Source organism: Artemia franciscana, chromosome 16 (genome assembly GCF_032884065.1).
Source record: "Artemia franciscana chromosome 16, ASM3288406v1, whole genome shotgun sequence".
NCBI lineage: Eukaryota > Metazoa > Arthropoda > Branchiopoda > Anostraca > Artemiidae > Artemia > Artemia franciscana.
Genome location: NC_088878.1, coordinates 9,344,870 through 9,372,712, shown reverse-complemented (window position 1 = coordinate 9,372,712; position 27,843 = coordinate 9,344,870). Strand labels below are relative to the sequence as shown.

Genomic DNA, 27,843 nt, shown 5'->3' with positions numbered 1-27,843 from the left:
AGTATTTTCTAAGATTTCCGGTCCCCCCAACTACCCCCCCCCCCAATTACGCTTGGTCCGGTTGAGATTTAAAATGAGATATCTGAGTTACGAGGTCCTTCTAAATATGAAGTTTCATGAAGATCCGATCACTCCTTCGTAAGTTAAAAATACGTCATTTTTTCTTATTTTTCAGAATTACCCCCCCCCCCAATTGAGCGGATCCGTTCCAATTATGTAAATCACGTATGCAAGACTTCTGCTTATTTTTCCAACCAAGTTTCATCCCAATCCCTCCAACCTAAGCATTTTCCATCATTTCAGGTTTCCCCCTCCCAACTCCCCCCCAATGTCACCAGATCCGGTCGGGTTTAAATAAGAGATTTTTTTTATTTTTCAGAAATACCCCCCGTCCCCAACTACCCCAAAGAGAGCGGATCCGTTCCGTTTATGTCAATCATCTATCTAGGACTTGTGTTTATTTTTCCCACCATGTTTCATCCCGATCCCTCCACTCTAAGTGTTTTCCAAGTTTTAGGTTTCCCCCTCCCAACTCCCCGCCCCCGTCACCAGATCCGGTCAGGATTTAAAATAAGCTCTAAGACACGATATCCTTCTAAACATCAAATTTCATTGAGATCCGATCACCCGTTCGTAAGTTGAAAATACCTTATTTTTTCTAATTTTTAAGAATTAATCCCCCCCCAAACTACCCCAAAGACAGCGAATCAGTTCCGATTATGTCAATCATGTATCTGGGACCTGCGTTTATTTTTCCCATCAAGTTTCATCCCGATCCCTCCACTCTAAGTGTTTTCCAAGATTTTAGGTTTCCCCCTCCAACTCCCCCCCCCCAAATGTCATCAGATGCGGTCGGGATTTAAGATAAGAGCTCGGAGACACAATATCATTCCAAACATCAAATTTCATTAAGATCCAATCACCCACTCATAAGTTAAAAATACTTCATTTTTTCTATTTTTTCCGAATTGACCACCCCCCACTCCCCCCCAGATGGTCAAGTCAAGAAAACGACTATTTCTAATTTAATCTGGTCCGGTCCCTGATACGCTTGCCAAATTTCATCGTCCTACCTTACCTGGAAGTGCCTAAAGTAGCAAAACAGGGACTTTAGGTTTCCCCCCTCCAACTCCCCCCAATGTCATCAGATCCTGTCGGGATTTAAAATAAGAGCTCTGACACACAATATCATTCCAAACATCAAGTTTCATTAAGATCCAATCGCCCGCTCATAAGTTAAAAACTTCATTTTTTCTATTTTTTGCGAATTAACCGGCCCCCCACTCCCCCCCCCCCCCAGATGGTCAAATTGGAAAAACGATTGTAATTTAATCTGGTCCGGTCCCTGATACGCTTGCCAAATTTCATCGTCCTAGCTTACCTGGAAGTGCCTAAAGTAGCAAAACCGGGACCGACAGACAGACCGACAGACAGACAGACCGACAGAATTGGCGATTGCTATATGTCACTTGGTTAATACCAAGTGCCATAAAAATTACATTCCCCTTCTACTCTGAATAATGTTTTTATGTCGAAAATCCTTCACAAAGCAAAGCTCGATCCCCTAGTATTGCATGTCCAAACGGATAACAGTAGAAAAAGATTACAGATTGACACCCCTTATATGTGCATACAAAATTTCCAAATCTGAGAAAAATATACCTATATTGTTCCAATTCACTCTGTCATGCTTCCAGCAGACATTTCGTGAAGCACGTTGATACAGAGAATAATTTCCCACAAGTAGCGCTGGTTTTACGTGATTGCGACTAATTTAAGCAATAATCCTTAATATATTTACGTCAATTCTATTTTTGGAGCTGGTTAAAATAGATATATAGAAAAGCGTAAATAACGAAAAGTCAGCACGTTATTATAAATGGAAGCTTTTTAAACGTAAAGAATAGGACGGTATCTTATTCAGCGTTTTAAATAAAAATATAAGAATTTGGAGCATTATAAGAGCTTCGATTAAATTTTGGAAATAAAAATCAAAATAAATGGTTTGTTGAGCAGACCCCCCTCCCCACCCTCATCCCTACTGACTTTCATGATCAAACTATAACCGATTTGGCCTCTCTTTCAACGAGAAACAAGAAAAATTTCAACAAGACTTTCAACAAGAAAGTCTAATCATGAACTGATAGATTTTAAACAATTTAGAAACCATGAATATCAGAAATGGATTGAACTGAGCAAACGTGTGATATGAAACAAGAGGTATAAAACATTTTTTTGTAATTTTGCCGTTAATAACGATCACCTATTTTACTTGATTAAATAAAAAACAAGTTTTTTCAACTGAAAGTAAGCAGCAACAGTAAAACTTAAAACGAACACAAATTATTACGCGTTTGAGGTGGGTTATCCCTCGTCAACACCTCGTTCTTCGCGCCAAACTTTTTAGTACTTCTAAAATAACTTTTTATTGTTCTGATCAAATGACCCTTGTGTTTCAAGAGTCGTTCTTAAGGAATTGGGACAAAATTCAAAATTTAGCGCAAAGAGCGGGGAGTTTAGGAGGGGAAAACTCTTCTCGTATGCGTAATAATTTCTGTGCTTTTTAAGTTTAAAACTTTTAACTGGAAGTGATTTCAGTCGAAAAACTTTTTACCGTTTTTTAGTTAATTTCTGATCGTATTAATTAAATGATGCCAGGATATATATATATATATATATATATATATATATATATATATATATATATATATATATATATATATATATATATATATATATATATATATATATATATATATATATATATATATATATATATATATATATATATATATATATATATATATATATATATATTGATATAATATATATTATATCAATATATATATATATATTGATATATATATATATATATATTGATATATATATATATATATATCACCATATATATATATATATATATATATATATATATATATATATATATATATATAATATCAACATTTCTTTTTTAGAGTTTCGGTGACTATTGAGCGCGTAGGCTACTCCTTACTTATATTTTGTTATCTTTGCGTTTATTAAATTGTTACTTTATTTCACTATTGTATGTTCCTTAAAAACTTCAGCAGCAAAATGAATTAAAGTTAAATATAGAGTTACTGTCCAATCCAGATTGCCGTCTTTTCACAATGAGCTGGGAATATCGCCCATATTTGTTGGTTAAGTTTTTAGTACCATGTGCGGAGAAATAAAATTTTGTTATAGTTTAAGACAAGGTCTTCGAGGAAACTAAATTTCCGGGAAGTACCTTCCCTCCTTCAGTGTCCAAATAATATCCTATGATACTTACTAATCTTAACGGCCGAAAATGACTAAAATGCTTGTAAGTTAATTTAATTTCCTTTTACTAGTAAAAGAGCCTAAAGTATTCTATTAGATTTCCACTCTATTTCTTACCATCATACAGCTATTATTTATATTAGTGTTTATATTTATTTCCTGTTTAATTATTTGTAGGTACAACGCTACACAATGGTTTTATTATGGAAAATAATAAAGATAAAGTTATAAATGAAAAAATAATAAAGAAAATTCGCAAATGTACTTGATCAAAAAGAAAAATATCCCCTGAATTTGAAACTTTGTCAGGCCCCCAAAAATTTAAGTGAGACCTGGAAATAAATCAGAGGAAGAAATTTCCAAAACAAATCACGGACCTTATCTTGAAAAAATGGATTTGCCAAGGCTGAGAAAATAATGGAACGGAAGTAACCCTGGAATGGAACTAATCCATTTAAGTGTAGCTGTAGGTTTTTTTTTTCTTGCAGTTGTTGGCTTAGTTGATCTTTAGTAAAAGGCAAAACATTAACTCGATATGAGGCGATACCAGAACTATGAAAACTGCTAGAGTTGACTTGAGTCTTTAAAAATAAATTCTAGTAAATCATTATCGGTTTTTTAACAAGGGTTGAAATCAAGAAGGATTTCAATTTACAATCAAGCAAATATGGGCGAAAAAATCATATGAGAGAAAAAATAATTCAATGAGAAGTAATTCCTGGACAAATTTAATGACATGGTACGAATCAAACAGTTCGTGGTAACGAACTGTAGTAAGGAGCGACCCGGCTCAATAGTAAACAAAACTCTAAAAAACGGAATTTTGATACTAAAAAATACATCAAAAGAATTGGATTTTTATGCTGATTTCAAATATATAAGTTTCATCAAATTTAGTCTTTGTCATCAAAAGTAACGAACCTGAAAAAATTTGCCATATTTTGGAAAATAGGGGAAACACCCCATAGAAGTCATAGAATCTTAACGAAAATCACATCATAGCATTCAGCGTATCAGAGATCCCTATTGCAAAATTTTCAAGCGCAAAAATGTGGAACTTCGTATTTTTGGTCAGAAGACCGATAACGGGTGCGTGTTTATTTATTTTTTTATTTTTTTCCCAGGGGTCATCGTATCGATCAATTGATCCTAGAATGTCGCAAGAGGGCTCATTCTAACGGAAATGAAAATTTCTAGTGCCCTTTTTAATGCCCCCTCCCACGCTCATTTTTTCCCAAAGTCAACGGATCAAAGTTTTGAGATAGCCATTTTTTTCAGCATAGTCAAAAACCATAATAACTATGTCTTTGGGGATGACTTACTCCCCCACAGTCCCCGGGGGAGGGGCTGCAAGTTACAAATATTGACCAGTTTTTACATACAGTAATGGTTACTGGGAAGTATACATATGTTTTCAAGGGGATCTTTTCTGTTCGGGGGGGGGGGGGTTGAGGGGAGGGGGCTATGTGGGATGATCTTTCTTTGGAGAAATATGCCACAGGGGAAGAGATATTCAATGAAGGAGGCGCAGGATTTTCTAGCATTATTATTAAAAAAACAATGTGATTTCTGATTTAAACAATGATTTTAAAGGCCTCGATCGAGTCCGTTGATTTTTGCATTAAAATGGAATAGTTGTAGCATTAAGTACATGGCTAATTGTAGAAAAAGCCAAGACAGTTAGTCCAATTAAGTAAGAAGAAAAACCTGGCATTAATTCCCTCCCCCTTCATTGCCGGCGTTACCATCTCCAGTCAATCTGTTGGAGGTTCTGGCGAGGTATTCTACCTTGCAGTGTACTTATTTTAGCAGTGTTTACATACAGCAATTGCTATTGGGAAGTGTACAGACGTTTTCAGGGGTATTTTTTGGTTTGGTGGGGGGTTGAGGCGAGGGGGCTATGTGGAAGAATCTTTCCCTCGAGTAATATGCCATGGGGGAAGAGAAATTCAATGAAGGGGGTGCAGGATTTTCTAGCATTATTATTATAAGAAAAATGAAAAAATAAACATGAAAAAGTTTTTTCAACTGAAAGTAAGGAGCAGCATTAAAACTTAAACGAACAGAGATTATTACGCATATGAGGGGTTTTTCTCCTCCTAAATACCTCTCTCTTTATGCTAAAATATTTTTAGTATCTTCAATTATTTATTCTACGGCCTTTCTGATTCAGGGGTCATTCTTAATTGGGACAAAATTTAAGCCTTAGTGTAAAGAACGAGGTATTAACGGGGGGACGAACCCCCTCATATACATAATAAAATAGAAGTTGGTTACGTCAGTTAATTCTTAAGTTACGCATATTTTTTACAAATAAAAAAGTTCGTAAATAATTAAAAGTTCTAGTTGCCTTTTTAAGTAACCAAAAAATTGGAGGGCAAATAGGCTTCCTCCCCCACCCCTTATTTCTCAAAATCGTCTGATCAAAACTAAAAGAAAGCCATCTAGTCAAAAAAAGAATCAATATGCAAATTTCATTTTAATAATTTATGTGCCGAGAGCCAAAATCAAGCATGCATTAATTAAAAAATGTTCCGAAATTGAATAAAAAATTAGTATTTTTAACTGAAAGTAAGGAGCGGTATTAAAACTTAACTGAAATTACTCTGTGTATGAAATGGGATGTTCCCTTCTCAACACCCCGCTCTTTACGCTAAAGTTTTTTACTGTTTAATAAAATAGAATTGAGAGAAAAAGTCAAATTTTACCGTAAAGAGCGGGGCGTATTATTTAATCAAAATAATATGTACCAATAATGCTGAAGGAAGCAATAATTTATTTGATAAAGTCTCACTGTTTCGCGTCTGTTTTTTGTTCTTAGCTGATTAAAAATTCAGCTTTTGTGTCCATATTTGAAGTAATTTAATGATGTCACAATGTAACTTGCATTGCTATCAAGTAGCATATATGAATACCAGTGGCTTTAATTAGGGGAGGGTGTTGTTTTTACAAGATGTATTTCCTGCATTGACCCTATTAGATTCAAAAAAAATCTTTTCGTGGTAATATCATTGAAAAGGAGCTGGTTTTTTTTTTCGTGTTTCTGTTAAAAAAAATCAAAAGACAACAAAATTTTCCTCCCAGAACTTTGAAGGATACTCTTTTGCCCCCCTCCCCCAGGGCCATGTCCAGAACGTTGTTTTGAAAGAATGGGTATGAAAAAAGTTGAAAAACTCATCGGAAATTTGTTTAAATGCATGTGTTACGTTTTAGTGAGTTGGACAAAAATATGGAAGGGGGGAACTGGATCCGGTCTTGCTTTCTAATTTCCATGAATTAACGTTCTTGATGAATACCATTGATGTTAAACGGTGGAGTGACAATTTTCATTGCAAAAGAATGTGTTTTCTTGCGTATTTTTGTAATAGAAATTGTAAACATGAGAAAATTGTCGTCTCGAAATTTTGAAAAATACTTCTCTGTCCCTCCCCCCTTAATTACTTTGAATTAACGCCATTCTTCAATGCCATTTCTGACTATTGTAAGCTAAAGGGCCAAGATAATATATATTTGATTTAAGGTCTATCTTCTCTGATTTTGGTGTTTTGAATGACAGTTTTTTTCAAGTCTTGATTGGAAAATTTTCCGTTTAGCATTAAAATTCTCACGCCCCTGAAGGCTATCACATCATAGTAAAATCAAAGAATGGAGAAGTTAAACTAGAAAAATTCTGTAGTTTTCTTAGTAAGCGCAAAAAAATTAAAACAAACTAGTACACATGGGGTACGGGCCCTCAAAACCATTTAAGAAATATAACTGTTTGACCAAGAGTAGACAAACTGCTAACAGAGAAGAAACTTATGTTTATTTCTGTGAGGAAAAAATACTACAAAACTAACTGGTTCAGAAACTAAATTTGAATACTCATATGATCTATGATGGGGTAGCAGGTAAATCCATGCATTTAAAATTCGTGTTTAAATACTTTTCATGTATTTCAAATACATATTTAAATATAAATATGGTAGAGTATTTGGAATACGTATTGAAGTACTTTTTCATTGTATTTAAATTACAAAATGCTTTGACAAAGAGTGGCAAATACCACCCTGCCATAATATAGCAAATTGCTTTTGACCGATAGATGGTATTAAACAGTTCATGGTAACGAACTGTAGTAAGGAGCGACCCGGCTCAATAGTAACCGAAACTCTAAAAAATGGAATTTTGATACCAATCGTTACACCAAAAGAATCCAATTTTAATGCTGAAGCTTTAATGTAAAGAGCGAGGTATCGACGAGGTTGAACCCCCTCATGAACGCATGAACGCAATATAGAAGTTCGTTACGTAAGTTAATTTGTAACTTACGTATATTTTTTACTAATAAGAACGTTCGCAAAATATTAAAAGTTCTAGTTGCCTTTTTAAGTAATTGAAAAATTGGAGGGCAACTAGGCCTCCTCCCTCTCTCCTTGTTTCTCAAAATCTTCCGATTAAAACTATGAGGAAGCCATTTAGCCAAAAAAAAATAATAGTATGCAAATTTCGTTTAAATGTCTAACTATATCTATGTCTATATCTTTGTCCTATTTGTTCTATGTCTTTTGCCAGAAGGTAGATCACAGGTGCGTGTTTATTTGTTTGTTTGTTTGTTGGGGTTTTTTCCCCAGGGATGATCGTATCGACCCAGTGGTCCTAGAATCTTGCGAGAGGGCTAGTAACGGAAATAAAAAGTTCTAGCGTCTTTTTAAGTGACCAAAAAATTGGAGGGCATCTAGGCCCCCTCCCACGCTAATTATTTTCCCAAAGTCACTCGATCGAAATTCTGAGATAGCCATTTTATTCAGTGTAGTCAAAAAACTTATAACTATGTTTTAGGGGACGACTTTCTCCCCCAAAGTCCCCGTGGGATGGGCTACAAGTTACAAACTTTGACCAGTGCTTACATATAGAAATGGTTATTGGGAAGTGTACAGACGTTTCTAGGGGATTTTTTGGTTGGGGGGAGGGGTTGATGAGAGGCGGATATGTTGAGGGAGCTTTCCAAAGAGGAATTTTCCATGGGGGAAGAAAAATTACATGAAGGGAGCGCAGGATTTTCTAGCATTATTTAAAAAAAACATTGAAAAAATATATATGAAAAAGTTTTTCTCTTGAAGTAAGGAGCAGTATTAGAACTTAAAACGAAAAGAAATTAATAAGCATATGTGGGGCTGATCTCCTCCTAATACCTCGCTCTTTACGCTAAAGTATTTTTAGAAATTTCAACTATTTTTCTACGGCTTTTGTAATTCAGGGGTCATTCTTAATGAATTGGGACAAAATTTAAGCTTTAGTGTAAAGAGCGAGGTACTGACGAGAGGGTGAACCCCCTCACATATGTAATAAAAACATGAGAATACTAAATTTCGTTACGCAAGCTAATTTATAAGTTTTGTGTATCTTTTACTAATAAAAATATTCGTAAAAAATTAAAAGTTCTAGTTGCCTTTTTAAGTAGCCAAAAAATAAGAGGGCAACTAGGCTTCCTCCCCCACTCCTTTTTTCTCAAAATCATTCGATCAAAAGTATGAGAAAGCCATTTAGCCCAAAAAAATAAATATGCAAATTTCGTTTTAATTATTCCTCTGCAAAGAGCCAAAATCAAAACATGCATTGATTCAAAAACGTTCAGAATTAAATAAAAAAAACAAGTTTTTTTAACTGAAAGTAAGGAGCGACGTTAAAAGTTAAAACGAACAGAAATTAATTCGTATATGAAAGGGGCTGCTTCCTCATCAACGCCCCGCTCTTTACGCTAAAGTTTTCTACTGTTTTAAATGGAAGAGTTGAGAGAAAGAGACAAACTTTAGCGTAAAGAGCGGGGCGTTGATGAGGAAGCAGCCCCTTTCATATATGAAGTAATTTCTGTTCTTTTTAAGTTTTAATGTCGCTCCTTACTTTCAGTTAAAAAAAAACTTTTTTTTTTAATTTAATGTCATACTGGACCGCTTCGGAAGGGATTTCTCTTTGCTGTAATAATGGATATTTGACTCGCGATAAGCCAAGGTGGCAAAAATTTCAGTAACAACAGTTCTTGAAAATAAATGTTTCAAAGTAATATAGTTCAATATCCAATTTACTCTTGTACTTGAAGGTAGTTTAGGTTAGCATAGTAACTCTAGGTACAGGCTCTATATGGGTTAATATACATGAAACAGTTCTTACTAAGAACCTGTAAGTAGAGAGTTAGAAACTTTTAGACACTAAGAAAATATTAATAGCAGGTAGTCCATTAAAATAATTTGCTTTTGAAATGATTAATTTAAAAAATCCCACAAAACAAGTTTTTCAAAGAAAAGTAAAGAGTTCCATTAAGCCAAGAATAAGCAAAAATAAAGTCAAATAGTCTTCCAAGCGTAAAACTATCACAAATCACTATCAATCAATAAACAAAACTCAAAATTTACAGAAATTACAATAAATAGCCAATTCAAACTCAAAACGAGCAAAAATTAACATGAATAAGGCTGATAACCCCCATGCCTTCTCAAGACGCATTACTGAAAAAACAACAACAAATAATTGACCGTGGATTGTCAGTTTAATCGACATATACTGATATTTATTCCTTAAAGGTTTGATAATTTTTTATTGATGAAAGCAAGAAAAGTGAAAACATTTCAAAAGCATTTTGTCTGAAGAAATCAAGCAATCCTAATGAAAATTATAAAATCAAATCCAGCATATCAGAGAGCCGCGCGGTAGACTTTTGGAGCTTCATGTACTAAAAAGTACAAATATATTTTTTTTTTCTCCGAAGAAGAATCACAGAGTGATTTTATCAGACTAGGTCTCCTTGAAGATCGGAAGAGGGCTCATTCAAACTGATATTAGATTATCTAGTGCTCTTTTCAGTGATTAAAAAGATTTGACAAAGGGAAATGACCTATTCTGCCATTTTTAGCAATCAAACTTTGATTTTTCCCTAAATAGGGTCAAACTTGACATCAACTGACCATTCTAGGGTTGGGGATCAACTTGTGAGCATCAATAAACAAATATTATGCTTTCCAATTGCAGATAAAGTAATACCACGCTGCAGGCATATATTCCTGAAAAGTAGCCTAGTTCATATAAGATACTTGGTAAACATGGACATTTATTATCTTAATCTTTGTCTTAACTAAGTTAATTTACTTGATTTTTCACGAAATTATGTGCAGAGGCATATATTTGTGCATCAGCTATTATGAAAGATGGATGGGCCGTAGTGTAATGAGTAGGAGGGCTAGGGGGTGGAGCGGTGTTGTACAACACACCTGAAAGAATGCATTTCAATGCCTAATTTTTCTAAATCTCCATGGGCCTTCATATAAATATAGGTATGAGTTGACGTACTCGGGGATGGGGGAAGAGATGTAGGAATAAATGTCTCATCTCCCTTCATTTAGACTAAGCCAGAATAAGGTTGTTCCGGGGTGACGCATCTTATGTTACTACCGAAAAATATTTCTGGCATTAATTCTAATGCTTTATTTACCTAAACATATTCGGTTTATAATATAATGTGTACGCACATTTGCGTGTGTTCGCATACGTGCATTTTAGTAAACATGAAGAAGGGGTGATGTATCATTATCTAAATAGGGGGTTAGATGACAAAAAAAATACATTATGTTGGCCTAATTTCCTCAGCTTCATTGGGCCTTCAGATGAATGTAGAAGGATTTTGAGAAATTGTGTTCTAATCCCTCTTAATTTCCGTGGATAATTTGGGTATATACCTTTAATCTTCCCCAAAGAATTTTTCCCCACTGCATCCTCAGGATAAACTTGAATGATCGCATATCAAACGTTGATATACGTCGAATGCGCGGCTGTATTAAAATATGTGGTGCCATCACAACAGGGTTGCCAACAGCGGTACAATTGTACCATTTTGGTACATTCCTTCTCTAAAGGTACATTCTGGTACAATCACAAATTTTCTGGAACATCTTACAAAATGTCAATATGGTAGGCCTACAATAAGATTTGATTGGACGTCAGGACCCAGCGAGCGGAGGGAATTTTAGTTTTTACTTGTTTTTTCTTCTAGAGTGATAAGTTTTCCTTTACACATTTATTTAAGTGTCTGTTGTTTCCCTCGTGCGGTCAAAATATAGTATGAAGCAGCATAGCAACCTGTACGGTAAGTGCAAAATAGGTGAGCAGCTATTTGGAGGAGTGACACCAAAATGGTCTCTGCAGGGGAAAGAAGGTCTCCCACATGTCTTTGAAAGAAGATATGTGATACTTTGTTCCCTTTAGTGTAATGTAATTTTCCGATCGTCCACGTGTTGAGCGTAGCGCAAAAAAAAAGTTCATCTTGCCCATAGTATAACACGCAATAAAATAGACATGGTACAGTTTTTGGATCAGTGGTACAATTTTAAGGCGTTTTATGGTACTTTTTCTTCCGAAGCGTTGGCAACACTGCATCATAATCAAGGAACGTCGTCTGAAATGGTTGGACCATGTCTTACGGAGGTCCACAGAGTACTCGCCTCGCCAAATCCTTCTAGCTAAGCAACTTAGCTCATGGAAGAGACGCCTAGGAAAACAGCGAAAAAAGTGATTAAATCAGACCTTAAACCTATTAAGGGGTTCAGAAAGTAGTCGTACATGGACAACTCAGTGACTCCCATTTGCAAAGCAACTGGCAGCAGATTACGCTAAATGGTCCAAAGAGGTCTTGAAGATCCTTGATGCAGGGCAAGGTGAAAACGCTTGGTTATAATCACAGGTACAAGCAAGTACAGAATTTTCCATGAGGGAAGTTTTGCGGGAGGAATTTTTCGGGGGGGGGAGGAGAATCTTCTGGGTGAAATTTTTCACAGATCTGGAAGGGGTTTTTCCTGTATGATTTGAAAAGCAATCAAAATTAAATGAAAATTTAATTCCGCTGAAAGTAAAGAGCAGTAATAAATCTTAAAACAACAGTAATTAAAACAAAATTGAAGTCTTGAATTATGCTAATTTAAAAAAGCTATAAAAGTGTAAATTTGTGTGGGTACTGTCACTCTTTGGCGGAAAAGTTATAGGAATAGCACAAATATACTAGAGGTGAAAAACGTGGCCCTGTCTCCCCTTCATAAGTGCTCTGATAGCTGTTAGTATTCAACAAGATGATTACTCCAAAACTTGATAAGATATTTTGGAAGGAGGGTATCTAAAATGGGAACGGGAGGGACTGGTGTCCACTTTTTAACATCCTCCTCAACTTGCGCTGAAAGCTTAAAATTAACGCTCTTTGCTGTTCTTGCGATAATGCAGACACACCTTTTTTTGATAAACGGAATGCACGGAGAATCTTTAGATTTAGTTTAAAATGCTCATTAACAATCTCCAAAGTTTAACTTTAGCATTCTTAGCCTTTTCGAGCACACGCAGAATCAAACATACCCTCTTTTTACTCATTATAAGATCAAGTTGCATAATTTGCATTGCTTACCCTGGGGGCTGTGGTGGGAATTTTATCCCCAGAGACATATTTACTAGTCTTTTTGACAGTTTTGAACAAAACAATTCTTTTATATTTTGCGCAGTGGTGAAGAAAGGGAAAACCTAAAAGGAGTAAGGAGTGTTGGTTGCCCTCCAATAGATCCTCAAAGTCCTCTAAAGTTGTTACTTAATACCCTCAGCCGTTCCTTAGATATTGATGGTAGATCGTTCTGACAACCCACACGCACACAGTGATTTTTTTGGTATTTTCTTCATTCCTCTCCAAGGATATGGGGGGCTATGTCATCTTCATAGGCACTGGTTTTTGCGCTTTTGACTATTTTAAACAGGATATAAATTCAAAAATTCAAGATGTCTAATTCAATATCCTAAATGTAAACAATGATCAGATTGCGCAATTTGCAATTCTTGCCCTGGAAATATGTGGAGGCATAGCGTCCTTGGACGTGTAGTTTATCAGACCTTTTAAATCAAACAATTCGTGGTAACGAACTGTAGTAAGGAGCGACCCGGCTCAATAGTAACCAAAACTCTAAAAAATTGAATTTTGATATCAATAGCTACACCAAAAGAATCGCATTTTAATGCTGATTTTAAATATATAAGTTTCATCAAGTTTAGTCTTACCCATCAAAAGTTAAGAGCCTGAGAAAATTTGCCTTATTTAAGAAAATAGGGGAAAACACCCCTTAAAAGTCATAGAATCTTAACGAAAATCACACCATCAGATTCAGCGTATCAGAGAACCCTACTGTAGAAGTTTCAAGCTCCTATCTACAAAAATGTGGAATTTTGTATTTTTCGCCAGAAGACAAATCACGGGTGCGTGTTTATTTGTTTGTTTTTGTTTGTTTTTTTTTTCTTTCTTTTTCCCAGGGGTTATCGTATCGACCAAGTGGTCCTAGAATGTCGCAAGAGGGTTCATTCTAACGGAAATGAAAAGTTCTAGTGCCCTTTTTAAGTGACCGAAAAAATTGGAGGGCATCTAGGCCCCCTCCCACACTCATTTTTTCCCAAAGTCAACGGATCAAAATTTTGAGATAGCCATTTTGTTCAGCATAGTCGATAACCACAATAACTATGTATTTGGGGATGACTTACTCCCCCACAATCCCTGGGGAGGGGCTGCAAGTTACAAACTTTGACCAGTGTTTACATATAGTAATGGTTATTGGGAAGTGTACAGACGTTTTCAGGGGGATTTTATTTTGTTTGGGGGGTGGGGCTGAAGGGAGGGGGCTATGTTGGAGGATCTTTCCTTGGAGGAATCTGTCATGGGGGAAGAAAAATTCAAGGAAGGGCGCATGATTTTCTAGCATTACTATAAGAAAACAATGAAAAATAAACATGAAAACGTTTTTTTCAAATGAAAGGAAGGAGTAGCATTGAAACTTAAAACGAACAGAGATTATTACGCATATGAGGGGTTCAAAAAATACTTTAGCATAAAGAGCGAGGTATTTAGGAGGAGATAAATACCTCGCTCTTTATGCTAAAGTATTTTTAGTAATTTCAACTATTTATTCTACGGCCTTTGTGATTCAGGGGTCATTCTTAAAGAATCGGGACAAAACTTAAGATTTAGTGTAAAGAGCGAGGTATTAACGAGGATACAAACCCCCTTGTATACATAATAAAAATATAAGATTATGAAAGTTTGTTACGTAAGTTGCTAATTTATAAGTTACGTATATTTTTTACTAATAAAAACGTTCGTTAAAAATTAAAAGTTCTAGTTGCCTTTTTAAGCAACCGAAAAATTGGAGGGCAACTAGGCCTTCTTCTCCAGCCCTTATTTCTCAAAATCATCTGATCAAAACTAAGAGAAAGCCATTTAGCCAAAAAAAAAGAATTAATATACAAATTTCATTTTAATAATTTATGTGCGGAGAGCCAAAAACCAAACATGCATTAATTCAAAAATGTTCAGAAATTAAATTAAAAAAAAACTAATTTTTTTAGCTGAAAGTAAGAAGCGACATTAAAACTTAAAACGAACAGAAATTACTCCGTATATAAAATGGGTTGTCCCCTCCGCAATCCCTCGCTCTTTACGCTAAAGTTGGACTCTTTGCCACAATTCTACTTTAAAATTAAAAGCTTTAGCGTAATTAGCGAGGGATTGCGGAGGGGACAACCCATTTTATATACGGAGTAAGTTCGGTTCGTTTTAAGTTTTAATGTCGCTCCTTACTTTCAGCTAAAAAAATTAGTTTTTTTTTTATTTAATAGTTGAATAAAACGACAGTTCGAAAATTTTGATCAGTGCCGAGCAGAGAGCACCTAAAAAGGGCAAAGAGGGACGCCACTTTTCTACGACACTATCTTTTTGGCCGTTTATAAAAGGAAGTAGAGCCTTTAATTTACGTTCGACTGAGCCATCTCCCAATCTTCAAGAAATATTGGTTACTCGAACTGATTCAAGATGTCGGAATCTTTGTGTGACTGTGTCTTATATTAGTCTTCTCAAGAAAAAACGGAGTGAATTTTTCCTGCAGTCATCGTATAAAGTATAAACTATAAAGTATAACGTATCTAGTATAAAGCCGCTTTCCCACTGCACAAGTAATTTTCTATGCTAAGTAGTTAAGTTACATTATATTAAGTCTAACCTCTCACACTTAAGTGACATAAAAACCCAAAAATCAGCTAATAAGAAGTTCGACTCTTTCTCTCAGCTCTACTTTTTAAAACAGTAAGAAACTTCAGCGTAAAGAGCGGGGCGATAAGGAGGGAACAGCCCCTTTTATATACGGAATAATTTCTGTTCGTTTTAAATTTTATTGTCGCTCCTTACTTGCAGTTAAAAAACTTGTTTTTTTATTTAATCATCATAAAAGAACTACTCGGAATTAAGGAGTATAGAGGGATATTCCAACTCACTTGTAGCCAAAAAAGGTTGGTGAGAAAAACTTATCATTTTTTTTTTTTTTTTATTTGTGAATTGCTAATCCAAAGATTACGTTTATTGCTGCTATGTCGAATTTGTCCATAGTTTTGCATAAGCTCATTTGATGTATAATTCAAAGCAGAGCTCGAGTATGCTTAGGACATCCTGCATTACGGACCCCCTAAAATGCCCCCTAACATGTTGAGTCGTAGCGCAACGCCTCACATTATCCTAGCGTGAAAGGGTTCTACAGTAATGTGAAAGCACGATAAGCTATTGTAAATTAGTAAATTTAAATTTGATATTTTAGGAGATTATTGCCAGACTCATGCTTTTTAAAATTGATCATGGTCAATCAGTTGTGACTTATTATCAATACACTCATGGTTTAATACTCGGTGAATTCTAATTGCCAAGTCATTCACTTTGATTGAATTCCTAATGGCTAAATTATCTTATACACATCCCCCAAAGAAGCTCTTAATTATTTGTTAGCTAAATAAAACACCAAAATGTAACAAAATATTTGTTAGCTAAAACACCAAAATAAAAAAATCCTTTGTGTGGGGTTGAAAAAGAATCTATTTAGCAAGGATCTTAATGAGGTAGAAAGGAATAACGCGGAAGCACTTTTAAAAAACTTTGAAAAAAATACGAATATGAATTCAAAAAAAATATACTAATATTAATTAAAAAAAACATGCGTAAAAATAACTTCCTCGGAATAATCATCATAACTCAGAATAACTTTCATGTTCAAACTTTTTCTTGCCCCTTAGGCTAGATAACGACTTAGGACTACTTTTTAGGCGAAAAGATGCCCAAAAGAGGTTTAATGGAGTAATCAAAACTATAACTAATGAAAACCGGTTAAATACTATCAAAAATCAGCATAAAAATGACCAAATAGTACAAACAAATCGGAGGGGATTACTCATGAAATCTGATAGGTTTTCAAGATTGTAATTCAAACAATCGGAAGGTAAAAAAAAAGTATGCCTTCAGAGGTGGCGTGATACATACATACCAAAGAGAAAGGGCCATAAATTATGCAAATACCCCATATATGAAAGAGACTAAATAAGTGGGTAACTTTGTCAAATAGCTCACAACAAGTGAAATATTAAATTAGGAAGTCTGAAAATACTGTATAAATTTTGATACTTCAGGGGGGGGGGGATAGGTTCGTCGACAGTCTGCTTTAATATGGCAAACAAACAAAACAAAAAATCACCGACTCTCGCAAAAATTACAGAGACACCTGTAAGGGGCCATATACCAGTGCTTGTGGTTGTGATTACCTGCTTTTAAGGTTAACATTTCAGCTCTGCTTATGCAGAGCCAATGCCCCAGATTCTTAGAAGGGGATAAATATGGTAAAACAAGAGCTTAGTTCAATTTTGTTACCGCTTCGATTTTTTTTCCAAACATTCTAAGACAGCGTCTTCCTCCTTCCAACGCAATTTGTCGTCATTGTTATATATATTATGATTATCACCAATATAACAAAAATCACCGACTCTCGCAAAAATTACAGAGACACCTGTAAGGGGCCATATACCAGTGCTTGTGGTTGTGATTACCTGCTTTTAAGGTTACCATTTCAGCTCTGCTTATGCAGAGCCAATGCCCCAGATTCTTAGAAGGGGAGAAAAATGGTAAAACAAGAGCTTAGTTCAATTTTGTTACCGCTTCGATTTTTTTTCCAAACATTCTAAGACAGCGTCTTCCTCCTTCCAACGCAATTTGTCGTCATTGTTATATATATTATGATTATCACCAATATAACAAAAAATCACCGACTCTCGCAAAAATAACAGAGACACCTGTAAGGGGCCATATACCAGTGCTTGTGGTTGTGATTACCTGCTTTTAAGGTTACCATTTCAGCTCTGCTTATGCAGAGCCAATGCCCCAGATTCTTAGAAGGGGAGAAAAATGGTAAAACAAGAGCTTAGTTCAATTTTGTTACCGCTTCGATTTTTTTCCAAACATTCTAAGACAGCGTCTTCCTCCTTCCAACGCAATTTGTCGTCATTGTTATATATATTATGATTATCACCAAAATACCAAAAAATCACCGACTCTCGCAAAAATTACAGAGACACCTGTAAGGGGCCATATACCAGTGCTTGTGGTTGTGAGAAATATGGTAAAACAAGAGCTTAGTTCAATTTTGTTACCGCTTCGATTTTTTTTCCAAACATTCTAAGACAGCGTCTTCCTCCTTCCAACGCAATTTCTCGTCATTGTTATATATATTATGATTATCACCAATATAACAAAAAATCACCGACTCTCGCAAAAATTACAGAGACACCTGTAAGGGGCAATACCAGTGCTTGTGGTTGTGATTACATGCTTTTAAGGTTACCATTTCAGCTCTGCTTATGCAGAGCCAATGCCCCAGATTCTTAGAAGGGGAGAAATATGGTAAAACAAGAGCTTAGTTCAATTTTGTTACCGCTTCGATTTTTTTCCAAACATTCTAAGACAGCGTCTTCCTCCTTCCAACGCAATTTGTCGTCATTGTTATATATATTATGATTATGGTTAACTAAGGCCCTGTCATTTTTAATTAACTACAAAAACAATCCGGAAATGTTATTGAAGACAAAGGGCATTTTGATTAGCCTGGAAGAGGATTTTCAGAATCTTTGAAGCACCGCTGGACACAACGACTTCCATTGTTTTAAGTTCTTTAACCTTATTTGCAATAAAACAAAATTGAGTGCGTTTCAAGGTCTGAAAAAATTATAATTTCCGTATATAAACACTTGAATAGTATCCTTTTTGCATCAGAACTGAAACTGATTTTAAATAAACTTACCGATCAAAAACATCAATTATGATGAAACTATTTGTAAGTCATGCTTTTTTCAATGGTTGCATACACTTTAAAAGGAAAATTGAATTGCTGACGCTTTAAGGCTGTTTTTAGTTTTCATTTTGTTAAAAAATCTATTAAACTATGATATTTATTCTATAATACGTTTACTTAGATCTTGTCTATACTCATGTGTCTTCTGTATTTATTATATGTCTTCTCTTACTAAATCTCCAGGTAATAATTTACATTAGATATTATTTAGAAAATTAATAGTTTATTTCCGTTAATTTGTCTTCGATTAAAATGAGAAAAGGCTGAATAGTGGGACATTCGACAAGAACGTAAATTAAAAGTAAATTACAATATATACTTATTGCACAAAAGTTGATAACATCTATTACGTCACTAATCAGTTTCTCTTTTTAAGGTTTTCCTCTCTCTGTTCGCAATTGCTTTCTGCGCACAAGCAGAAGAAAAAAAGGAGACCTTAGACATTAAAGGCAGTGAATCCTTCCTTCCAAGCTATGGCTTTGGCTACGGTGCTGGATTTGGCTACGGACATGGGGGACTCTATGGGGCTTATGGTACTGGACTATACAGAGGCATTTATAGTCCTTATTACGGTGGTTTCGGCTACGGCCGTGGACTTGGCTACTGGTGAACTTATTGAGCTCCCTTGTAATTCTTATATAAAATAAATTTTGAATGTCAAAAGTATGCATTTTTTTTAAGAACGAGAGTAAAGACTGACTTTTTTGTATTCTTTTTTTTTTGTTTTATATTATATCACTTGAGGTTCCCTATTTCGGGCAGTATTCAGGTAGAAACTGAAAAGGTTAGGTTTTCTACACAGTCAGGCATAAGAAAGGTAGCAGGAAGGTTAAGGGGCTAATTGATAAGAAGGTACAACTGTAAAAGAGACGCTCTCAGGGGTAGTTGTGCCCCTCTCCCTTTTCGTTAAAGTTTATATATAAAGAAATATAAATGAAATATAAAAAGTTCATTCATTTTGCTCACATTTTCATCAAGACTACTTAAATCGTCAGAAAAATTCAAGTAAAGAAATTATTTTCCTCTCCTTTTGATCCCATGCTCTCTCATTGCCTTTCCGGTGCTCTTTGAGACTAAGTCCATTAAAATGAACCATCAAAAGGGGATAGAACACAACCCTGGTCAACTCCTGATTTAATACGCTACCCACTGCAAACCTTATTTCCTACCTTAATCGCAGTAGTGTAAGTAATTCTTCTACATATCCCTAATCACTTTAATGTATTTGTTCGGTATACCATACAAAGATAATACCTTTGATCTTTGTTGATACAAAGATTAACAGAATCGAATACTCACAATGCTCACAATCTATAAAACTAAGGACTAAATGTGTTTGATAACTCAGGTACTTATCAATTATTAAGCTAAGAGTAAAAATTTGGTGGCTGCAGACAAAATTGCGAGCTATCAAAGTCGGAGCAGGTAGTTAAAGTCACAGTCACAGCTAATCAAACAGTTCGTGCTAACGAACTGTAGTAAGGAGCGACCTGGCTCAATAGTAACCGAAACTCTAAAAAATGGAATTTTGATACCAATAATTACATCAAAAGAATCGCATTTTAATCCTGATTTTAAATATATAAGTTTCATCAAGATCAATTATACCCATCAAAAGTTACGAGCCTGAGAAAATTTGCCTCATTTTATAAAATAGGGGAAAGACCCCCTAAAAGTCATATAATCTTAACGAAAATCATACCATCAGATTCAGCGTATCAGAGAACCTTATTGTAGAAGTTTGAAGCTCCTATCTACAAAAATGTGGAATTTCGCATTTTTTGCCAGAAGACAGATCACGGATGCGTGTTTATTTTTTTTTTTTTTTTTTTTTTCCCAGGGGTGATCGGATCGACTGAAAGGACCTAGAATGTTACGAGAGGGCTCATTCTAACGGAAATTAAAAGTTCTAGTGCCCTTTTTAAGTGACCAAAAATTGGAGGGTACCTAGGCCCCCTCCCACGCTCATTTTTCCCCAAAGTCACCGGATCAAATTTCTGAGATAGCCATTTTATTCACCATAGTAGAAAAACTTATTAATTGTGTCTTTGGGGATGACTTACTCCCCCGTAGTCCCCGTGGGAGGGGCTGCAAGTTACAAACTCTGACCTGTGTTTACATATAGTAATGGTTACTGGGAAGTGTACAGACGTTTTCAGGGTTTTTTTTCGGTTTAGGGGGGAGAGTTGAGGGGGGGGGGGTTACGTGGGAGGATACTTCCATGAAAAAACTTCTCATGGGGGAAAGAATTTCATTGAAGGGGGCTCAGGATTTTCTAGCATTATTTGAAAAAAACAATGAAAAAATAAATATGAAAAGTTTTTTCTACTGAAAGTAAGGAGCATCATTAAAACAAAACGAACAAAAATTATTACGCATATGAGGGGTTTACCTCCTCGTTATACCTCACTCTTTACGCTAAAGTATTTTTAGCAATTTCAACTATTTATTCTACGGCCTTTGTGATTCAGAGGTCATTCTTAAGGAATTGGGACAAAATCTGAGCTTTAGTGTAAAGAGCGAGGTATCGATGAGGGTTGAACCCCCTCATATACGCAATAAAAACATACGAATATAGAAGTTCGTTACGTAAGTCAATTCGTAATTTACGTATAGTTTTTACCAATGAAAACGTTTGTAAAAAATTAAAAGTTCTAGTTGCTTTTTTAAGTAATCAAAAACTTGGAGGGCAACTAGGCCTCCTCCCTCGTTTCTTTTTTCTCAAAATCTTCCGATTAATTGCAATTAATTAATATGCAAATTTCGTTATAATTATTTATGTGCGGAGAGCCAGGATCAAAACATGCATTAATTCAAAAACGTCCAGAAATTAAATAAAAAAAACAAGTTTTTTTAAATGAAAGTAAGGAGCAACATTAAAACTTAAAACAACAGAAATTACTCCGTATATGAAAGGGGATTTTCCTCCTCAAAGCCCCGCTCTTTATGCTAAAGTTTCTTACTGTTTTACAAATAGAGTTAAGAGAAAGAGTCAAACTTTGGCGTAAAGAGCGGGGCGTTGAGAAGGAAAAAAACTTGTTTTTTTTTATGTAATACTCATTCAAAATCAAGTTCATGCAGTATATTACCAGTCAAACTAGTTCAATTCATAGCAAAATATCGAATAAGTTATTATCCTCTGAAACTAAATGACGTTTATGAGGGGGCTATTTAAACCTTTTCTGACAGATAATACCTTGTAGATACTCCAAATTGATGACAAACTTTATAATGAACTGTCTAATCCAGATATACTAATCCGATTATGCAAGTTAGACTATAACTAAACACCGGCTTTTCTCACTGATAACTTTGAGTATACACATAGGTGTTCACTGAATGAATGCTATTTCAGAACTGAAATAGCTTCCAGAGAGGCAGAGTGAGAGGCAAAGCTGGTACAAGCCATTTTCAAGATTTCTGTCCGTTTTAAGTTTTCATGTCGCTCCTTACTTTCAGTTAAAAAAAAACCTGTTTTTTTTATTTTATTTAATAATATTCAAAGGAGCAAATAGTCGCAGTATTAAGTAGACGAAAACGCAAGGGGATGCGGTTACAAGTAGTCACACTTATGATCTCGAGTTTTCGCTGTCAAAATTGGTTGCAGCAGCAAATAGTCGCAGTTGCAAGTAGTCAGAGTCAAAAGAAGTTGCAGCCAAAGTCAGAACCGTAAGTAGTTCAGTTATAAGTAATCGCAGTAGTAAGTAGTCACAGCCTTAGTCATAATAGTCGTAGTCAAAGTGGCAAGTATTTGCAATCACAGTCGCAAGTATTCAAAGTCATAAATAGTCGCGGTCACCAGTAGTAGCAGTAGTTTTAGCAGTAGTAAGATTAATTGTTATATCCCCCCAACATTTCCAGAAAGTTTCACCCTAATGACTTTAGCCTTAGTAGTAGTAATAGCAGTAGTAGCAGTTTGTGTTATCTCCAACAATCTGAATGCGCATAGTGCATTTTCATTTAGTTCAACATCCCCCGGATGATTCCTTATAAGCTTCTGTCTTTTAACCGTAGCCTCAGTAGCAATAGTAGTGGCAGTAACAGCAGCAACGGTAGTAGCAGTATGCATAATTTTAGTTAGCTCAATGATTCTCTCAAAATAGCCTGAAAGTTTAGGCTTTATGCTCTAATTGTTCTAAGCCTATCCTGAGATAAGACACCTTTTTGACCACCTGCATGCACATAGCGTATTTTGATCTAGTTCAATATCCCCCTCAAGATTCCCTGCAAGTTTCGCCTTAATACCCTTAGCCTTGGAAGTAGCAATAGAATAGTAGTAGCACTAGTTGTAGCGGAATCAGTTACAGTAGTACCAACAGTAGTAGCTGTAGCAGTATGCACATAACGCCTCTTGGTTTGTTTAAATTTCTCCTTAATGCATCCTGAAATTTCCAACTTAATGCACCAAGTCATTTCTGAGACATTACTGGTATGCCTCTTTGACCACCTGCATCCACACAGTGTGTTTCGATTTCCTTAAACATTCCCTGACAATTTTTCCCTTTTAACCTTAGTAGTTGCAGTATAGTAATATCAGTAGCCGTGCAAGTAGCAGGTATAGTAGCAGAATGCATACAAGTCTTTCGATTAGTTCAACATTCCTGTGAACAATCCTTTGAATTTTCAACTTAATTTCCTAAGCCATTTCCGAGAGATATTGCCTGTGTGTCCTTTTGATATCTTGCTTGCCCTGAGAAACAGAAGTAAGTGTGCAGGTAGTAGCTGTGGCAGAATATGCCACTTCTTATTATTTTAACATCATCCAAAACAGGCCCTGAAAGTTTCAACTTAATACACTAAGCAAATACTGAGTTGTTGTTGATTCGCACTGATAACCTGGATGCATATAATGTGTTTCGATTTGGTTTAATATCCCACTCAAAAATTTCCAGCGAGTTTCACCCATTGGCCATACCCATACCCGTAGGTTGGGTTCACTTCTCAATCATACTATCTGTCTTGGCTTTGTTTTCTATCGGCCAACGCTTTGATGGCAACTTGATTTTAACTCAAACTTGATTTTAATAAAAAATCAACGTTTACAACGATCAACAATTTTTACTTGTTGATAGATAGTGTATCTTCCATCCATCCATCCTAGAAAGAACTAAGGTAGATAGCCATAGAACGAAGGAATGATCGAGATTTTTCGTTTGACACTTGACGGACGATGTCAACTAGACTTGTAAGAAAAAGGGGGGAGGGGACTGATTTGCTTGAACACACAGATGAACAAGTAACCAAAGCATTTTAGGCTTGCCCACTTAGATTCTCAGGGGGACTACCGTGTTTTAGGATTGAAAAATGACAGACAAGTCCCATGGACTTCAAGGCAAACGGGGAGACTTATAAGTTTTTCAAGTTTTTTAGTAAACGGCAAGGGTAAGCGGCGGTACTAGCTATGACTCTCAAATTGAACAAATACTTGTGTGTATTTGGTAAATAGTAAATTAAATATTGGGTTGACCGAAATGTCGTAGTTTTGGTCGAATTTGTAGCCTTGGAAGTACCGTAGTAACTGCAGCAGCAGCAGCAGCAGTAGTAGTAGTAGTAGTAGTAGCAGTGACAGAAGTAGTAGTTGTCTTAATAGTAGCCGGAGTATTCATAATAGTAATAGAAGTAGCATGCACATAGTGTCGTTTGGGTAATTCAAAATCCCCCTCAAAAGGTCCTGAAAGTTTTAACTTAATGCCCTAGGTCGCTCCTGAGATATGGGTGGTGCGACTTTCTGGCAGCCTACATTCGCATAGTATGTTTTAATTAAGTTCAGCATTAGAAAATATTTATCAGAAAATGTTAGCCAGTTTAAGGGTAGACTGAAGAACCACCTTCTGGGAAGAGATTAAGTACGTAATTGAAATGGGATGGCTTATTATCTTATTTTTTAAGTAGGATTTGTTTCCCTCCCCCTCTCTCTCTCTCTCTCTCTCTCTCTCTGTCTCTCTCTCTCTTTCTTCTTTATTTTCCTTTCGTTTTCTTTTCCCACTTTTTGTCTCATTTAATTTGATTTATTTGTTAATGTTGTCGGTATTATTGTTCATTAAATGTTTATCAGTCACTACTAACAAGTCTTTGACTTTCTAAAGTGGCGGATGTGGTTCTTTTGTGTATTGATGATATGCAACAAAAATGTCTGTCTCTCTCAATGTTCGTTAAATTTCCTTTGTAACTTTAGCCTTAGTAGCAGCTTTGGCCCTTAATAACTTTAGCTTTAGTTGTAGTAGCACAAGTGGAAGTAATATTATACAAATGGTACCTTTTTGCTAGTTCAGCACCCCTCAACGTTCTCCGAAAGATTTTCCTTAATTATATTAGCCTCAGTAGCAGTAGTAGTATACTAGAAGTAGGAATAGTAGTAGTAGTAGTAGTAGTAGTAGTAGTAGTAGTAGTAGTAGTAGTAGTAGTAGTAGTAGTAGTAGTAATAGTAATAGTAATAGTAGTAGTAGTAGTAGTAGTAGTAGTAGTAGTAGTAGTAGTAGTAGTAGTAGTAGTAGTAGTATTAGTTGCAGCAGTAGTGGTAGTAGTAGTAGTAGCAGTAGTAATGGTAGTAGTAGTAGCCATACTAGAAGTTGTAGCAGTATGCACATAATGTCTTTTAGTTAGTTCAACATCCCTGATGTTTCTGACTTAATACTCAGGCTGTGCTTGAGATAGGCCCTTTTAACAACCCGCATGCACACAGTTTATTTTGATTTAGTTGAAAATTCCCTGAATGATTTACCTTAATGCTCTTAACCTGTTAGGAGGCCCAAGATTAATAATGGGGAAATTGCACAACTTGCAGTCCAAGAAGCTATAGGAGGATCATGTCATCCCCACCACCTGGAGGCCTAGGAGCACCAGGTACGATTATTGTACCTCTCGATGACACTAAGCAAAATGGCTGTCTCAAAATTTTGATCAGATTTCTTTGGGGTAGAAAAGCAAAAAGGGGTGTGGGAAGCATGGGTGCCGGTAAGGGGGGCTCAAGGCCCCATCCTGGAAATTTGGGACGATAAAGTAATTATAAAGATACCAAAGGAAAGAGAGCAGAATAGGGAAAAGCCATGGAAAAAATGTGCGTTTCTCTAATTAAGTTCTAATTTCTTACGGAGTTATCCCTTTCTAGTTTTTCAGAAACATTTTTCTATATGATCTGGTTGAAGTAACCAAAAAAATGAAGTTCTTCATTGGTAAGTAAATAACGATCCTTGTCAATAAGGAAAGTATAAGAGCCTAACTATTGATAACATTAAATCTCTATACCCACGATACTCTACCGCCCACGTCATTCCCGGGATATTGCAGATGCGCAATTTGGGGAGCTGGTATGAAATCCTTTACCTCGCTACTTATACATAATACTTTTTAATTTCCATGAGGAATACAACGCAAAACGTTTAGTTGGATCGGAGAAGTTTTAGTCAATTCCCCACTCCAACTTTGATGCTCCCTGATCCTTCTTCTTTTATTGCCCTGAGCTACCTGAAATATCTAAATCCATCCTCGAAGCCACTCCCGAAACATAGAAGATATGGCGTTGGGATAAACTGGATTCATCTAGCGTTTTTTATTTAATTCTACCTTTTGACCCAAGAACATAGTTACAATACAATAATACCCCCTCTCGACACTCCCTGATTTCCTCAACTTGAAACTCAAAGCCATACCCAAGATATAGCAGATACGTCATTTTGATAATCTAGACGTGACTAGAATATAAGTGCCATAACTCCCGTTTTCAGCTTTCGCGACAAATTTAGCTTCACTACAAACAAGAATTTAGCTACTGCCTCTTTTCCTAACTTTATAATATAAAGCCTAATGCGTCATTGGCAAAATGACCTGAAAATACATATTACACTATTCATATTTTACTTATTCAATTTTATTTATTATAAAAAGAATTTTACTTTTTCGATTTTATTTATTCAATTAGAAATATACCTTTAGCCTCCTTATAGTAAATTAAACGCTAAATGCATATCAAATGTGTTCAATTACTTTTAACAATAAAATGTTTCTCCTTGTACTATAAAAAATAGTACATTCAGATGCCTACTGGTACAGAAATTTTAGCCCACTTTGCCTCTGCGAGTGTAGACAGTTTTAGCAGACAACAAGCTAAACTTAATCGATGAAATCAGTTCCAATCCAGGCTTTTGGTCTGTTGATAAAATATGTTTTGACTTTAAGTGAAATAGATTGTAGGTCTCATTGAGACTTATAGCGCGGAGACATTGGCTAAATCGAACCAAATCTTTTCAGCCCTCTCTCTTCCCCCTTCCGGTTCAGTGTTTATGGTCCGCTTACTCCTCCTTGCATTACATGAAAGTTCTTTACACTCTTTGACATGAACCTAGATATGAATAGTTTTTAGTTCCAATTGGGGATTATAGTACAAAACATTTAGTTGGGTCGGAGACATAATATTCATATTTTATAACAACTCTGTCCTCAGAGGCGCTCCCAAAATATAGCAGATATGACAATTGGTTACACAGAATTCATATAGCTTCTTTTGATTTAGTTTCACCCCAACACATAGTTAAAATACACTAATCCCCCCAACTTTCCCTAAAGTTCAAAGTTGATACCCCATGCCATTCCCAGCATACTGCAGTTTCATCATTTTGATCACCTGGCTGCACAAAGTGTTTGCTTGGATAATTTGCTGTTACTACATTATAGGTCTAACAGGAACTTATCTTGCAAAGAAAGTATTGGGTCAGATACAAAACTTAACAGAACATCCCCCATCCCCACCATACAACGTAAAATTTGATCCGATGTGCCCAGCCCTCTCCGTTTTTCTTCAAGAATTCCTGCAAGCTGCAACTTCATTCCTTAAGTCGCCTCCAAGATATTGCACACATATTACTTTTATAGCCAGGATACATTTAACGCCTTTCGATCCCCAAGTCTAAATTTAAAATTAGATCACCCTACCCCCTTTCAATACTCCTTCATAGTTTCTTGTCAACCCCTTAAGTCATTCCCGATCTGATGTACTTCAATTTGAAAAATCAGAAAGAATTTGAACGGTCAGATGCCATAGCATCTTTTGCCACATACCTTTTTCAAAGTTTATCTTTTGAGAGACTTTGGAAATTTGTTGCATTTCCCTTTGGGCTTCGGATGAGGGCCGGAAAGGCTTCCTTTTGGCCAATCGGATGAGGGCCGTCCTATGTTTCTACAGCCAATTATTAAATATGAAGCGGCTGAGGGAAAAAGCTTTGGGGTTTTTGGCCCAATGTCCTGCCCTATTTCGGGGTGTGCTAATATCTTTTTCTTTTTTTCCTCTTCCATAGCCGTCTTTTAGCCCAAGGACTCAAAATAATTTTTTTAGCTGATAAAAAAAAGA

The 27,843-nt window shown here is 35.7% G+C and overlaps 1 protein-coding gene and 1 long non-coding RNA gene across 3 annotated transcripts in view; one reads left to right on the top strand and one right to left on the bottom strand.

Moving 5' to 3' along the window:
• LOC136037032 (ras-related and estrogen-regulated growth inhibitor-like protein) overlaps window positions 1-27,843 on the bottom strand; it is a 234,150-nt gene that overhangs the window by 81,221 nt on the left and 125,086 nt on the right. The window lies entirely within an intron of this gene.
• Window positions 18,369-19,163, top strand: LOC136036851 (uncharacterized). Its single transcript, XR_010619793.1, has 2 exons — window positions 18,369-18,482; window positions 18,877-19,163. It is a non-coding gene; the product is annotated as an uncharacterized LOC136036851 (long non-coding RNA).